The sequence below is a fragment of the Suricata suricatta genome, chromosome X, assembly GCF_006229205.1.
Source record: "Suricata suricatta isolate VVHF042 chromosome X, meerkat_22Aug2017_6uvM2_HiC, whole genome shotgun sequence".
NCBI lineage: Eukaryota > Metazoa > Chordata > Mammalia > Carnivora > Herpestidae > Suricata > Suricata suricatta.
In genome coordinates this window covers 61893339-61907711 of record NC_043717.1, presented here as the reverse complement: position 1 = coordinate 61907711, position 14373 = coordinate 61893339, and the positions used below count along the sequence as shown (strand labels likewise).

Below are 14373 nucleotides of genomic sequence, written 5' to 3'. Positions count from 1 at the left end.
ATGCACATGCTTGCTCTCTCTCAAAAGTTAACTCTTTAAAAGAACACAACACTTTCTCTCAATAATCAGATTATATCCTATGATTTGAATTTTGTTTTCATTTATTCAGATATCCATCCCAAAGTCTATCCTTATATCACCTGAGTTGGTAATGGAGACATTTCATAAGTTGTCCTTTCACATAATTTAGCATTTTATTATAGCAATTATTTGCATTATTTTCTGTTTCAGATATTAAATCTAATCAGATTGAGGCCAGCATTTTTTTGTTTCTAGGTTTTTGACACAGTCTTAGAAGAGTCCCAGGCTGCCAGAGTTTTGTTCGAAATAGACTGTTTTCAGGAGTTCAGCTGTTTTCATACTCTATCCTTTCATAACTGATGGTGCCTGTCCAAATAATACACCATAAGTTGAACTCAAGCAGTTCCAAGGACAGCTTGCCATGCATCTACATTCTCAGTCTTCTAGAGAAGTCAAAGCAATCAATGAAAACTTTGAAGTTGAAGGAATGACTATTCAGTTTTTGTCCTGAAGCAGGTTATTAGAAGAAGATTGACAAGAAGACATACTTAAATTTTTTTGGTACTGTTTATTTCTGAGAGAGAGAGAGAGAGAGAGAGAGAGAGAGAGAGCACTCAAGCAGGGAAGGGGCAGAGAGAGAAAGGGAGACACAGAATCTGAAGCAGGCTCCAGGCTTTGAGATTTCAGTACAGTGCCTGATGTAGGGCTCGAACTCATGGGCTGTGAGATCATGACCTGAGCCGAAGTTGGATGCTTGACAACTGAGTCACCCGGAGGCCCCAAGAAGAGCTTCTTTTAAATGGCCACATTCCTATTAGGAAGAGAAAGAGAAATGATTTTTTTCTATTTGTAAAATAAATTGGATAAATTAAAATTGACATTTTAGCTGATTATAATTTTGTCATCATCATCATCATCATTACCTTTGTGAGCCTAAATGACTGATTTGGAATGCAATGTTTATAGAATTCACATGTCACTTTAATTATTTGTTTTAAAAAGATTTTATTTTTAAGTAATCTGTACGCCCAACATGGAACTTGAACTCACAACCTCGAGATAGAGTCACATGCTCTACCAACTGAATCAGCCAGAAGCCCCTGTCACCTTAATTCTTTTTTTAATTCTTTAAATGGTAATTTATTTTTCAGAGAGAGAGAGAGAAAGATAGAAAGTGAGAGCTGGAGAGGAGCAGAGAGAGAGGTAGAGAGAGAGGGAGATACAGAATCTGAAGCAGGCTCAGAGCTGAAAGCTCAGAGCCTGATGTGGGGCTCAAACTCATGGACCATGAGATTATGAACTGAACCAAAGTCAGATGCTTAACTGACTGAGACACCCAGGCGCCACTACCTTAATTCTTTACTGTCATGCTTTCCTTCTTTTTTTAAATTATATTTATTTAAATTCAAGTTAGTTACCATACAGTGTAGTATTGATTTCAGTAGTAGAACCTAATGATTCATCACTTACATATAACACCCAGCACTTGTTCTAACAAGTGCAATCCTTAATGCCCATCATCCATTTAGCCCACCTACCCACCCACTTCCCCTCCAGCAATCCTTAGTTTTTTCTCTGTAATTAAGAGTATCTTATGGTTTGTCTCCCTCTCTGCTTTTATCGTATTTTTCCTTCCTTCTCCTATATTCATATGATTTGTTTCTGAAGTTCCACATAAGAGTGAAATCATATGTCTTTCTTGGACTTAATTTGCTTAGCATAATACACTCCAGATGTGGTATATATATATATATATATATATATATATATATATATATATATATATACTACTTATTTATTAATTTTGGTATTTTATTTCATTAACGTATTGTTCACTTTTAATTACTGAGTGTTGGCACTTTTTAAAAATTTTTTATTTATATTTTATTATCAAGTTGGCTGCCGAATAACACCCATTGCACTTCTGAACAAGTGCCCTCCTCCATGACCATCACACCCTTCTCATTTCCCCTCCCTTGAAAGCCCTCAGTTGGTTTTTAATATTCAGAAATAGCTCATGATTTGCCTCCCTCCGTCTCTCTAAATCTTTCCCCCTTCCCCTTCTCATGGTCCACTTTTAGGTTTCTCCTTTTAGACATATGGGCGAAAACATATGGTATCTGTTCTTCTCCGCCTGACTTATTTCACATAGCATGACACCCTCGAGGTCCATTCACTTTACTATGAATGGACAGATTTAATTCTTTCTCATTGACATGTAGTACTCCATTGTGTATATAAACCACTTCTCTAACCATTCATCAGTTGATGAACATTTAGGCTGTTTCCATGATTTGGCTATTGTTGAAGGTGTCGCTATGAACATTGGGGTACATGCATCAGCACTTCTGCATCCCTTGGGTAAATCCTCAGCAGTGCTATTGCTGGGTCATATGGGAGTTCTATTGATAGTTTTTGAAGAACCTCCACACTGTTTTCCAAAGGGGATGTATCAGTTTACATTTCCACCAACAGTGTAGGAGGGGACCCATTTCTCCACATCCTCGTCAGGATCTATACACTCCTAATTTGTTCATTTTTGGCACTCTGACTGGAATGAGGTGGTATCTCAGTGTGGATTTGTTTTGCATTTCCCTATGATGAGTAATGCTGAGCATTGTTTCATGGGCCTGTTGGCCATCTCGATGACCTCTTTGGAGAAGTGTCTGTTTATGTCTTCTGCCCATTTCTTCACTGGATTATTCACTTTTCAGATGTGGATTTTAGTGAGTTCTTTGTAGATTTTGGATCCTACCCCTTTATCCAATATGCCTTTTGCAATGATCTTTTCCCATTCTGTCAGTTGTATTTAGTTTTCTGGATTGTTTACTTTGCAGTGCAGAAGCTTTTTGTCTTGATGAGGTCCCAATAGTTCATTTTTGCTCTTTATTCCCTTGCCTTTTGGGATGTGTCGAGGAGGATATTGCTGTGGTTGAGGTCAAGAAGGCTGTTTCCTACTTTCTACTCGAGGGTTTTGATGGGTTCCTGTCTCACATTCAGGTCCTTCAGCCATTTTGAGATTATTTTTGTGTATGGTGTAAGAGAGTGGTCTAGTCTCATTCTGCTGCATGTTGCTGTCCAGTTCTCCCAGCACCACATGTTAAAGAGGCTGTCTTTTTTTCCATTGGACACTCTTTCCTGCTTTGTCAAAGATTAATTGGTCATATAGTTGTGGATCCAGTTCTGGGTTCTCTATTCTATTCCATTGGTCTATGTGTCTGTTTTTGTGCCAATACCATACTGTCTTGATGATGACTGCTTTGTAGTAGAGGCTAAAATCTGGGATTGTGATGCCTCCCTTTTTGGTTTTCCTCTTCAATATTACTTTGGCTATTAGGGATTTTTGTGGTTCCATATGAATTATAGGATAGTTTGCTCTAGCTTTGAGAAGAATGCTGGAGAAATTTTGATTGGGATTGCATTGAATGTGTAGATTGCTTTGGGTAGTAATGATATTTTCACAATGTTTATTCTTCCGATCCATGAGCACAGAATGTTTTTCCATTTCTTTGTGTCTTCTTCAATTTCTTTCATAAGCTTTCTATAGTTTGCATTGTACAGCTCTTTTACATCTTTGGTTAGGTTTATTCTTGGGTATTTTATGGTTTTCATGCAATTTTCAATGGGTTCCGTTTCTTGATCTCTTTCTGTTGCTTCCTTATGGGTGCATAAAAATGCAACGGATTTCTGTACATTGGTTTTGTACCCTGCGACTTTGCTGAATTCATGGAGCAGTTCTAGAAGGCTTCTGGTGGAGTTGATCGGGTTTTCCATGTAGAGTATCATGTCATCATGAAAAGTGAAAGTTTGACTTCTTCTTTGCCAATTCGGATGCCTTTTATTTCCTTTTCTTTTCTGATTGTGGATGCTAGGACTTCCAGCATTATGCTAAACAACAGTGGTGAGAGTGGACATCCTTGTCGTGTTCCTGAACTAAGGGGGAAAGCTCTCATTTATTCTCCATTGAGGATGATATTAGCTGTGGGCCTTTCATAAATTGCTTTTATGATGTTTAAGTTCCTTCTATCCTGACTTTCTCAAGGGTTTTTTTTATTACAAAAGGATGCTGTTTTTTTGTCAAATGCTTTTTCTGCATCTATCGACAGGATCATATGGTTTTTATCTTTTCTTTTGTTAACATGATGTATCACATTGATGGATTTGCGAATATTGAACCAGCCCTGTAACCCAAGAATGAATCCTGGGATCATGATGGATAATTCTTTCTATATGCTGTTGAATTTGATTTGCTAGTATCTTGTTGAGTATTTTTCTATTAGTATTCAATAAAGATATTGTCCTATTCTCTTTTTTTTGTTGGGTCTCTCTCTGGATTGGGAATCAAAATAATGCTGGCTTCCTAGTTCGGAAGTTTTTCTTCTATTTCTATTTTTTGGAATAGCTTGTGAAGGATGGGCATTAACTCTGCTTTAAATGTCTGGGAGAATTCCTCTGGGAAGCCATCCAGCCATGGGCTCTTATTCTTTGGGAGATTTTTGATAACTAATTCGATTTCAAAGCTGGTTATGGGTCTGTTCAGATTTTTTATCTCTTCTTGTTTGAATTTTCGTAGTGCATGTGTGTTTAGGAATTTGTCCATTTCTTCCAAATTGTCCAGTTTGTTGGCATATAATTTTTCATAGTAATCTCTGATGATTGCTTGTATTTCTGAAGGATCTGTTGGAATAGATCCATTTTCCTTCATGATTTTGTCTATTTGCATGTTTTCTCTTTTCTTTCTGAGGAGCCTGGCTAGAGATTTATCAATTCTGTTTTTTTTTTTAACACTTGATTTCATTGATCTGTTCAATTGTTTATTTGGATTCTATATTGTTTATTTCTGCCCTGATCTTTATTATTTCTCTTCTTCTGCAGGGTTTGTGGTTCTCTTGCTGAACCCCTTCTAGCTTCCTTAGGTGCACTGTTAGATTTTGAATTTGTGCTTTTTCTAGTTGTTGAAATAGGCCAGGGTTGCATTATACTCTCTTTTTACGACTGCCTTTGCTGCCTTTTAGGGAGTTTGGATTGTTGTATTTTTGTTTTCATATATTTTAAAATTTCTTCTCTAATTGCCTGATTGGCCCAATCATTCTTTAGTAAGGTCATTTTTAATCTCCACATTTTTGGAGGTTTTCCAGACTGTTTCTTGTGAGTAATTTCAAGTTTCATAGCATTGTGATCTGAAAGTGTGCATTATATGATCTCAATTCGTTTACATTTGTGGAGGGCTTTTTTTTTTTTTTTTATGACCCAGTATGTGATCTATCATGGAGAATGTGCCATGTGTACTCGAGAAGAAGTTGAATTCCCTAGCTTCAGGATGTAGAGTTCTAAATATATCTGCCGAATCCATCTGTTCCAATGTGCTGGTCAGGTCCATTGCTTCTTTTGTGATTTTCTGTCTGGATGACTTATCCATTGCTGTCAGTGGAGTATTAATATCCCCTGCGATAAGCACATTCTTATCAATAAGATGGTTTCTGTTTGTGATAAATTGTCTTATGTATTTGGGTGCTCCAGAAGTCAGCACATAGATGTTTATAATTGTGAGCTCTTCCTGATAGAGAGACCCTGTAATTATTATATAATGTCCTTCTTCATTTTTTGTTACTGCCTTTACTTTAATGTCCAGTTTGTCTGATATAAATATGGCTACTCCGGCTTTCTTTTGACTTCCAGTCACATGATAGATATTTTTCCATCCCATTCCTTTCAATCTGAAGGTATCTTCCTGTCTAAAATGAGTCTCTTGTAGACAGCAAATAGATGGATTTTGGTTTTTTATTCATTGTGCTACCCTGTGTCATTTGGTTGGAGCATTCAGTCCATTTACATTCAGTGTTATTATTGAAACATGTGGGTTTAGATTCATTGTGTTCTTCATAGAATTCATGTTTGTAGTCGTGTCTCTGGTACCTTATATGCCTTCCTACATTTCTTTCAATGAGTTCCTCTTAGGATTTCTTGTAGGGCTAGTTTGGTGGTGATAAAATCTTTCAATTTTTGTTTATTTGGGAAAAACTTTATCTGGCCTTGTATTTTGAATGACAACCTCGCTGGATAAAGGATTATTGCCTGCATATTTTTTTCTGTTCATCACATTGTAGATTTCCTGCCACTCCTTTCTGGCCTGTTAAGTTTCAGTAGATAGGTCTGTAACCACTCTGATAGGTTTCCCATTGTATGTTAGGGCCTTTTTATCCCTAGCTGCTTTCAGAATTCTCTCTTTATCTTTATTTTTGCCTGTTTCTCTATGATATGTCGTGCAATAGGTCGATTCAAGTTACGTCTTAGGGGTGTTCTCTGTGCCTCTTGAATTCCAATGTCTATATCCTTCCTGAGATTGGGGAAGTTCTCAGCTATAATTTGATCAAGCTCCCCTTCATGACTTTTTCTGTTTCTTCTTCTTCATGACTTCCTATGATATGGATATTGTTCTGTTTGATCATATCACTCAGGTATCAAATTCTCCTTTCATGCTCTTGTATCATTTTCTCTCTCTTTTTCTTGGCTTCCTCTTTTGCTATAACTCTGTCTTCTAATTCACCTATTCTCCTCTCTGCCTCTTCAGTCTGTGCAGTGGCCTCCTTCGTTGTATTATGCTCCTCATTTATAGCCTTTTTAGTCTCATCACAGCTACTTAAATGTCCCTAGTCTTTGTATGAATGGCTTCTCTGATACTTTTTTCTAGCTCTGTGATTAATTTTATGAAAGTTCATCTAAATTATTGTTCAGTTATGTTGATTATGTTTGTTTTGAGCAGTTCCGTGGCTGTGATTTCTTCCTGGAATTTCTTTAGTGGAGAGTTATTTCATTTCATCATTTTGACTAGCTCTCTGCCTGTTTTCAGTTTTAAAACCTCGTTATACACTGTGCACCTGTTAGTATTGCTCTGCTAAAGGATGCTCATTGACTTTTCAGGGCCTGTCATTTCAGGAAGTGGGTTTTTTTTTCTGGTATGTCTTGGTTTCTCTTGTTCTGCCTCTGATTATTTTATTTCTCTACTCAGTGACATTTGGGACTCTCTACCATTTGTACTTTGGCTTGTTTCTTGAGGTAGCCATTCTTCATTTCACAGAGCTGAAATTTCCAAAATGTATTGAACATATAAATTGTCACATTATATGAGAAATTCAGTATTAGGTTGTCCAGGGGTCCTGGGGAAAAAAGCCTTGTGTTCAGTCACCTACGTGGTCCCCATATCCTCAACAACTCCTTACTCTGAAAGCTGCATGTTTGAAAGTGCAATAGAATACTGCTAAGCAATAAAAAACAAAATATTGTTATTTGCAACAACATGTATGGAACTAGAGTGTATCATGCTTTGCTTCTTAAAATTCATGTCTTCGAGACCAAAATATGATATGCAAAACCATAAAATTCCTAGAAGAGAGCACAGGCTGTTAAGTTCTCTGACATTGCCTGTGCAACATTTTTCTAGATATGTCTCCTGAGTCAAGGGAAACAAAGGAAAAGTAAACTATTGGGACTATATCAAAATAAAAAGCTTCTGCACAACAAGGGAAACAATAAAAAAAATACCCTAAGTCACAACCTATAGAACGGGAGAAGATATTTGCAAAAGACATATCCAGTAAATCATTACTATAAAAAAATATAAAGAACTTATACATCTCAACACAGAAAATCCTCAGATAATCCAATTAAAAATAGAAGATATGAACAGAAATTTCTTCAAGGAAAACACAGAGATGGCCAACAGATAGGAAAAAAATGCTCAATGTCACACATCATCAGGGAAATGCAAATCAAAACCACAGTGAGTGGGAATGCAAACTGGTGCAACTACTGTGGAAAACAATATGGAGATTCCTCAAATCATTAAAGATAGATGATCCAGTAATTCCACTACTGGATATTTACCCAAAGGATAGTAAAACACTATGCTTATTGCAGCATTATTTACAATAACCAAGATTTGGAAGCAACCCAGGCACTCATTGATAGATGAATAAAGAAGATATGAGATTATATATATAATTGAATACATATATATGTAATGGAATATAAATATATATATTGGAATATATGTTGGAATTTATGGAATATTACTCAGCTATAAAGAAGGATGAGATAGTACCATTTGTCACAACATGGATGGGTCTAAACAGAATTATGGAAGGTGAAATCAGTGAGACAGAGAAAGGAAACACAAAATGACTTCATGCATATGTGGAATTTAAGAAACAAAATGAACAAAGATAAAAAGACAGAAGTTAAAAAAAAAAGATTCTTAACTATAAAGAACAAATAGTTGCCAGAGGGGAGGTAAATTGGGGGAATGGGAAAAATAGGTGATGGGGATTAAAGAGTACATTTATTTTGATGAGCATTGAGTAATGTACAGAATTATTGAATCACTATATTGTACACCTGAAACTAACACTGTATGTTACCTATCCTGAAATTAATAAATGAAATAATAATAGTCTTCTTTCACCTTTGAATTATTTAAAGATGCTGTTATCCTTTTCATTTCATAGGCCTATATTACTCACTCTTTTTTAAAAACATTTACTTATTTTGAGAGAGAGAGAGATATAGAGAGACAGAGTACAAGCACAGAGGGGCAGAGATAGAGGGAGACACAGAATCCAAAGCAAGTTACAGGCTCTGAGCTATCAGTGCAGAGCTCGAGGCGGGGCTTGAACCCAAAAGATGTGAGATCATGACCTTAACTGAAGTCGGATGCTCAACTGACTGAGCCACCCAGGTGCCCCTACATTATTCACTCTTAGAATAAAATATGAAATTAGAACAAATATTTTGTGCTGAAATAGATTTTGTCATTTTTTCTTGGAGAAAAAATATCAACCTTTTTATAGAGAGAAAACTGATATACAGAGATTTTAGTTCATTCTTTAGTACATAGTAGTGCTACTTGTACACAAAATAAGATATTAGAAAATGCTAATGCATGTATTATTCGGTGTGACTTCAAATCTCATCATTAAGACTATTTTGAATAGTGACTGAACTAGACAGAAATCAGATGCTGAAATCAAGAGAAGGATAAATGAGCTTTTGCATAGAATTGGCAAAAGAATCATAAAAATTAATTTTGTATCATTGGAATATGAGCTGAAATTTATTTTTAGTCTCTTTTCTCAGTGTTCATAGAATTATTATAAAGCAAGTATAATACTTCATGAATTAGGCCTTTTCAGCATCCACAAATATGTGGGTAGCTTTTAGTTTTTAGTTTGAATATAAAACTTAACTTTGCCACACATGTGTAAAAACCCTGAATTCTCTAGGCCATTCCAACCTGGGTATAAAAATCGTATCATTAGAAGGGCAATAAAACTAAATTTTCTGATACTTTCCATATAACTATTACAGGTTAGTTCCCACCTATTTAGTTCAAAGAGTTTGGGAAGATTGAGTAGGGGTGGTACATGTTAAATAGAAATATCCTTCCTCTATTTTTGCCTAGCTAACTCTTATTCATATATCAATGGCCAACTCAAGAGACACCTCCTTCAGAAAGCTTTTCCTGACCCATTCTGATTTAGATAACCTGCTTCTACACATCCATAAAACCTTATGGCTAACATTGTCCTACTTTTCATAGTGCTGACTATAGAAAAAATAAACGCTGGTCTACTTATTTACCGCCCTATCCCTGTTCATCATCTCATTTCTCTCTTTTGTCCTCTCCTGTTTTCCCACCTTGAAATGACCAGACATACACCAGACTATTAGTTCCTCACTGGTAGAGACTATGTTTTGTTGGGCTTTGAATTTCTAACGCTTAGAATAATGTCTGGAACATATTAATGACCAGCCAATATTTATTGAATTAATATAATATGAATACTTAGGAACTATTCATATCACCTATCACCGTTTTCTTCTTTTCCTCCAGCTTGCTGATATGATGTATCTTGTTGTTGCCAATGCCCAGGGTATTTGTGATGCCTATAACAAAATATCACAGACTGAGTGGCTTAAACAACAGAAAATTATTTTCTCATAATTCTGGGTTCTTCAAAGTCTAATATCAAGGCAACAACACAGTTGTTACGAGGGCTGTGAAGGAAAGATTTGTTCCAGGCTTTTCTCCTTAGCTTGTAGATTTTCTCCATTTCTTTACCTGTCTTCGCTTTGTATAGGTCTGTGTCCAAATTTCCTCTTCTTATAAGGATACCAGTCATATTGAATTAGGACCCACCTTAATGACCTAATTATAAGTTAACTACATCTTTAAAGACCCTGTCTCCAAATATAATCATACTCTGATGTGATTTTTTTTTGGGGGGGGTAATACAATTCAGCACATAACACTCACCAAAAGTACTGTTACTGGCAATAACCATGTTTATTAAACAACCCTTTTCTGAGTACATATTTTGTGTCAGAAACTGTTAAGTGCTTTATATGCAGATCCTGCAAAAGGTTATCCCAATGCCTACTACAGGCACCCATAACTACCCACTGAAGCCCACCAAAATCTCCAATATTTTGTCCATCTTCCGGTTTAGCAGTTAATTCCACTGGAGAACGTACCCTTTATTTCCATTGGTGTGATAACCTACTAAGTACGGTATAGAGAAGTGCTGTTCAGTACTGTTAAAGATTTACAGAAGTAGATCTTTTCCCTTTTATTCTTTTACTGCACTCTTTACATATGAAACCTTGGCCGTGGGTCCACAAGGAATTGAGCCAGGGGAAAATGCTGAATGAGAATCTTGGAGCTACATTTAGGATTGTGCCTCCTCTTCCGTTCCTTTGTACTATCTTTGTGTGCTTTGATTCTTCTTTTGGTTTGAAAATTTCCCCAAGATCCATGGCCAACTCATTTCCATCATACCTCCAGACATGTCTGATTTCTAGAAAATACATAGCCTAAATTCTCAATGGAGATCTCAACTAAATCTAGCTGCAAATTTAGACTTCACTATGATTTTCTTAAACAATTTTAATTGTTATTGTTTTTCCATTTTAAATATATTGCATGAGGTGGTGAAGGAATAACTTTCTTAGATCCTTAAGCATTAGTTTATTATAAGGATTGAGGAAGCTTTGGACAAGATAGAAAACTGAGGGAAATTGGGTATTTTGGGGGCAGAGACTGTAGTGGAAAGAGAAGTAACCTTGTGAGTTCATGTAATTCACTTTTTTTGAGCTTGATTATACAAATGCCTATATTATAGCATTTAGGAGCATAATTAACTCCTATTTTTCATTCTCATGGTATAAGGGAGTTCATATAGATATAAGAGAAAAAGAAAGAAGTTGATGAGTCAGTTAAAAAAACATCCATTCCATGATGTCTTTTAGAGGTGTTGGGAATATCTATAACTGTAGCTGCTCCAAAGATAAACAAGGCCCTGTAGGTGAATATATTCTACTATAGCTTTTCATGGTCTGGAGATATTCTCTTGTGTGCAGGGCCATGGAAAGGTTGACTTACTCACTTCTCACTATGTGAGTAGGGTGAGAATTGCACAGAAATTTTATCAATCTAGCTAAATCCCCCTTTCTAAAGATGATTTTCGAAATCCAGTTGTGCTAGAGTTTTAAAAAATGAATCCCCAATACACTCTGCAAGCTTTATTTTAAAAACCTGAGATCCATAGGGGAAGAAGAAAGTTTGAAGCTGTTTCCCATTCTACAGGTGTTCCTATACATATTTCAATCAGTACCTTTGAATTTATCACAGTTTTAAATTTAATTGACAGCACGTTTTATTATCCTTAGGATTGTGACTACATTTCAGTACATTAATAGTATCAAAGCTTTTCGAGCCAGGGGTGCCTGGGTGGCTCAGTCAGTTAAGTGTCCAACTTTGGCTCAGGTCATGATCTTGTGGCTCATGGGTTTGAGCCCACATCAGGTTCTGTGTTGGCAGTTCAGAGCGTGAAGCCTATTTTGGATTCTGTGTCTCCCTCTCTCTGCTCTTCCCCTGCTCATGCTCTGTCTCTCTCTGTCTCAAAAATAAATATACAAAAATTTTAAAAAAACTTTTAAAGCCAAACTACCAAAATAGTGGTGATTTTTTATTTCCAGGATGTGACAAAGAGATTGTTCTCTCCATTTTCTAATTCTTTTTCTCTCTATTTAGTTTGCTAACGTCTCTTATAATTGCTGTTCTTGTATTGTCAGGAAAACTTTCACATCTCTTTGCATATTAAACTTATTGAGTTGGTGTTTCATATGGCTGACCTATAATTTTTTTTCTTAGCCTTAGGGAATGCCTAATAACATTAGTGGGAGCTGAGTAAACATATCAAGCAAATAGGAGCCCTCCCTTGAGAACCAGGTAACAAGGGTACAGTTGTTAGTGTTAGTAATATTATATTTCCAGTAGAATGTAAAGGATCATGTTTAATTACAAAGAGATCACTAAACTTGATAAGTATTACATAGCTGAACTATTTATAAAATTACAAATTCCTTCACAAACAGTTTTGGAAAACTGACCTTTACATGTTAGCATTATCATACAAATGTCATTTTTAAATGTATGCAATTAAAATTTTCGCCAACAATGTGAAAAACTTGAAGTCACTGTGGAGAGTCAAAAGGCCTTTAGTATGTATTCCTTAGGAGAAGGCAATGCAGCACTTTTTCACCTGGAATTTTAATTTGCAGATGCAATATCTCTCTACAATAAAATGCAATGTAGTATAACCTGTACCAGTATGTAGCATGCCAGTTAGGTGCTCCAAATAAGGTCAAGAGTCACCTCAGTGACCCATAAGTTGGGCTTAAGGACTGACAGGATTTCTTTGCAGTTTTAGGCTTGACACCAAATGGCACTTCTTATAGATTGAAAATGTTTCATTAGGCGTAAGTTTTCCTACAACATTATATGACATCTATAGGTAAATCTTCATGTTTCCTGAGCAAAGAAACAAGACAGGGATATCCATTCTTGCCACTCTTATTCAACACAGTACTGGAAGTGTAGTTTCAGCAATCAGACAACACAAAGAAATAAAAGGCACCCAAATCGGTTAAGAGGAGGTCAAACTTTCACTCTTAGCAGATGACATGATACTCTATATAGAAAACCCAAAAGATTCCACCAAAAACCTGCTAGAACTGATACAGGAATTCAGCAAAGTGGCAGGATATAAAATCAACGCACATAAATCTGTTGCATACCTATATAAAAATGGTGAAACAACAGAAAGAAAAATCAAGGAATTGATCCCATTTACAATTACACCAAAACCCATAAAATACCAAGGAATAAATCTATAGGAAGCATATGATATAAATTTAAGACGACACACAAAAAAGGAAAATTATTCCATGCTCCTGGATAGGAAGAATAAATATTGTTAAAATGTCAATACTACCCAAAGCAATCTACATATTCAATGCAATCCGTATAAAAATAATACCAGCCTTCTTCACAGAGCTAGAAGAAACAATCCTAAAATTTGTATGGAACCAGAAAAGACCTGGAATAGACAAAGCCATCTTGAAAAAGAAAACCAAACCAGGAGGCATCACAATCCCAGACTTCAAGATGTATTACAAAGCTGTAATCATCCAGACAGTATGGTTCTGGCACAAGAACAGACACTCAGATCAATGGAACAGAATAGAGAACCCAGAAATGGACCCACAAACGTATGGCTAACTCATCTTTGACAAAGCAAGAAAGAATATCCAATGGAATAAAGACATAAAGACAGTCTCTTCAGCAAGTGGTGCTGGGAAAACTGGACAACGACATGCAGAAAAAATGAACCTGGATCACTTTCTTACACCATACACAAAGATAAACTCAAAATGGATGAAAGACCTAAATGTGAAACAGGAGGCCATCAAAATCCTCTAGGAGAAAGCAGCAAGAACCTCTTTGACCTTGGCCACAACAACTTCTTAATCAACACATCTCCCGAGGCAAGGGAAACAAAAGCAGAAATGACGTACTGGGACCTCATCAAGATAAAACACTTCTGTACAGCAAAGGAAACAATCAGCAAAACTAAAAGGCAATGGACGGAATGGGATAAATGACACATCAGATAAAGGGTTGGTATCCAAAATCTATAGAAACCTTTTCAAAGTCAACACCCAAAAGACAAATAATCCAGTGAAGAAATGGGCTAAAGACATGAACAGACACTTCTGATAAAGGGTTGGTATCCAAAATCTATAGAAAACTTTTCAAAGTCAACACCCAAAAGACAAATAATCCAGTGAAGAAATGGGCTAAAGACATGAACAGACACTTCTCCAAAGAAGGCATACAGATGGCCAACAGACACATGAAACAATGCTCATCATCACTTATCATCAGGGAAATACAAATCAAAACCACAATGAGATACCACCTTACACCCATTAGAATGGCTAAAATCAACAAGT

The 14373-nt window shown here is 36.2% G+C and overlaps 1 long non-coding RNA gene across 1 annotated transcript in view; it reads right to left on the bottom strand.

Moving 5' to 3' along the window:
* Window positions 1-742: 742 nt before the first annotated feature.
* LOC115284142 overlaps window positions 743-14373 on the bottom strand; it is a 24797-nt gene continuing 11166 nt past the window's right edge. Inside the window, exons 2-3 of the long non-coding RNA XR_003905122.1 lie at window positions 9883-9963; window positions 743-832 (exon numbers count right to left, since the gene is read on the bottom strand). This is a non-coding gene — a long non-coding RNA (uncharacterized LOC115284142). The remainder of the gene's footprint in view (window positions 833-9882; window positions 9964-14373) is intronic.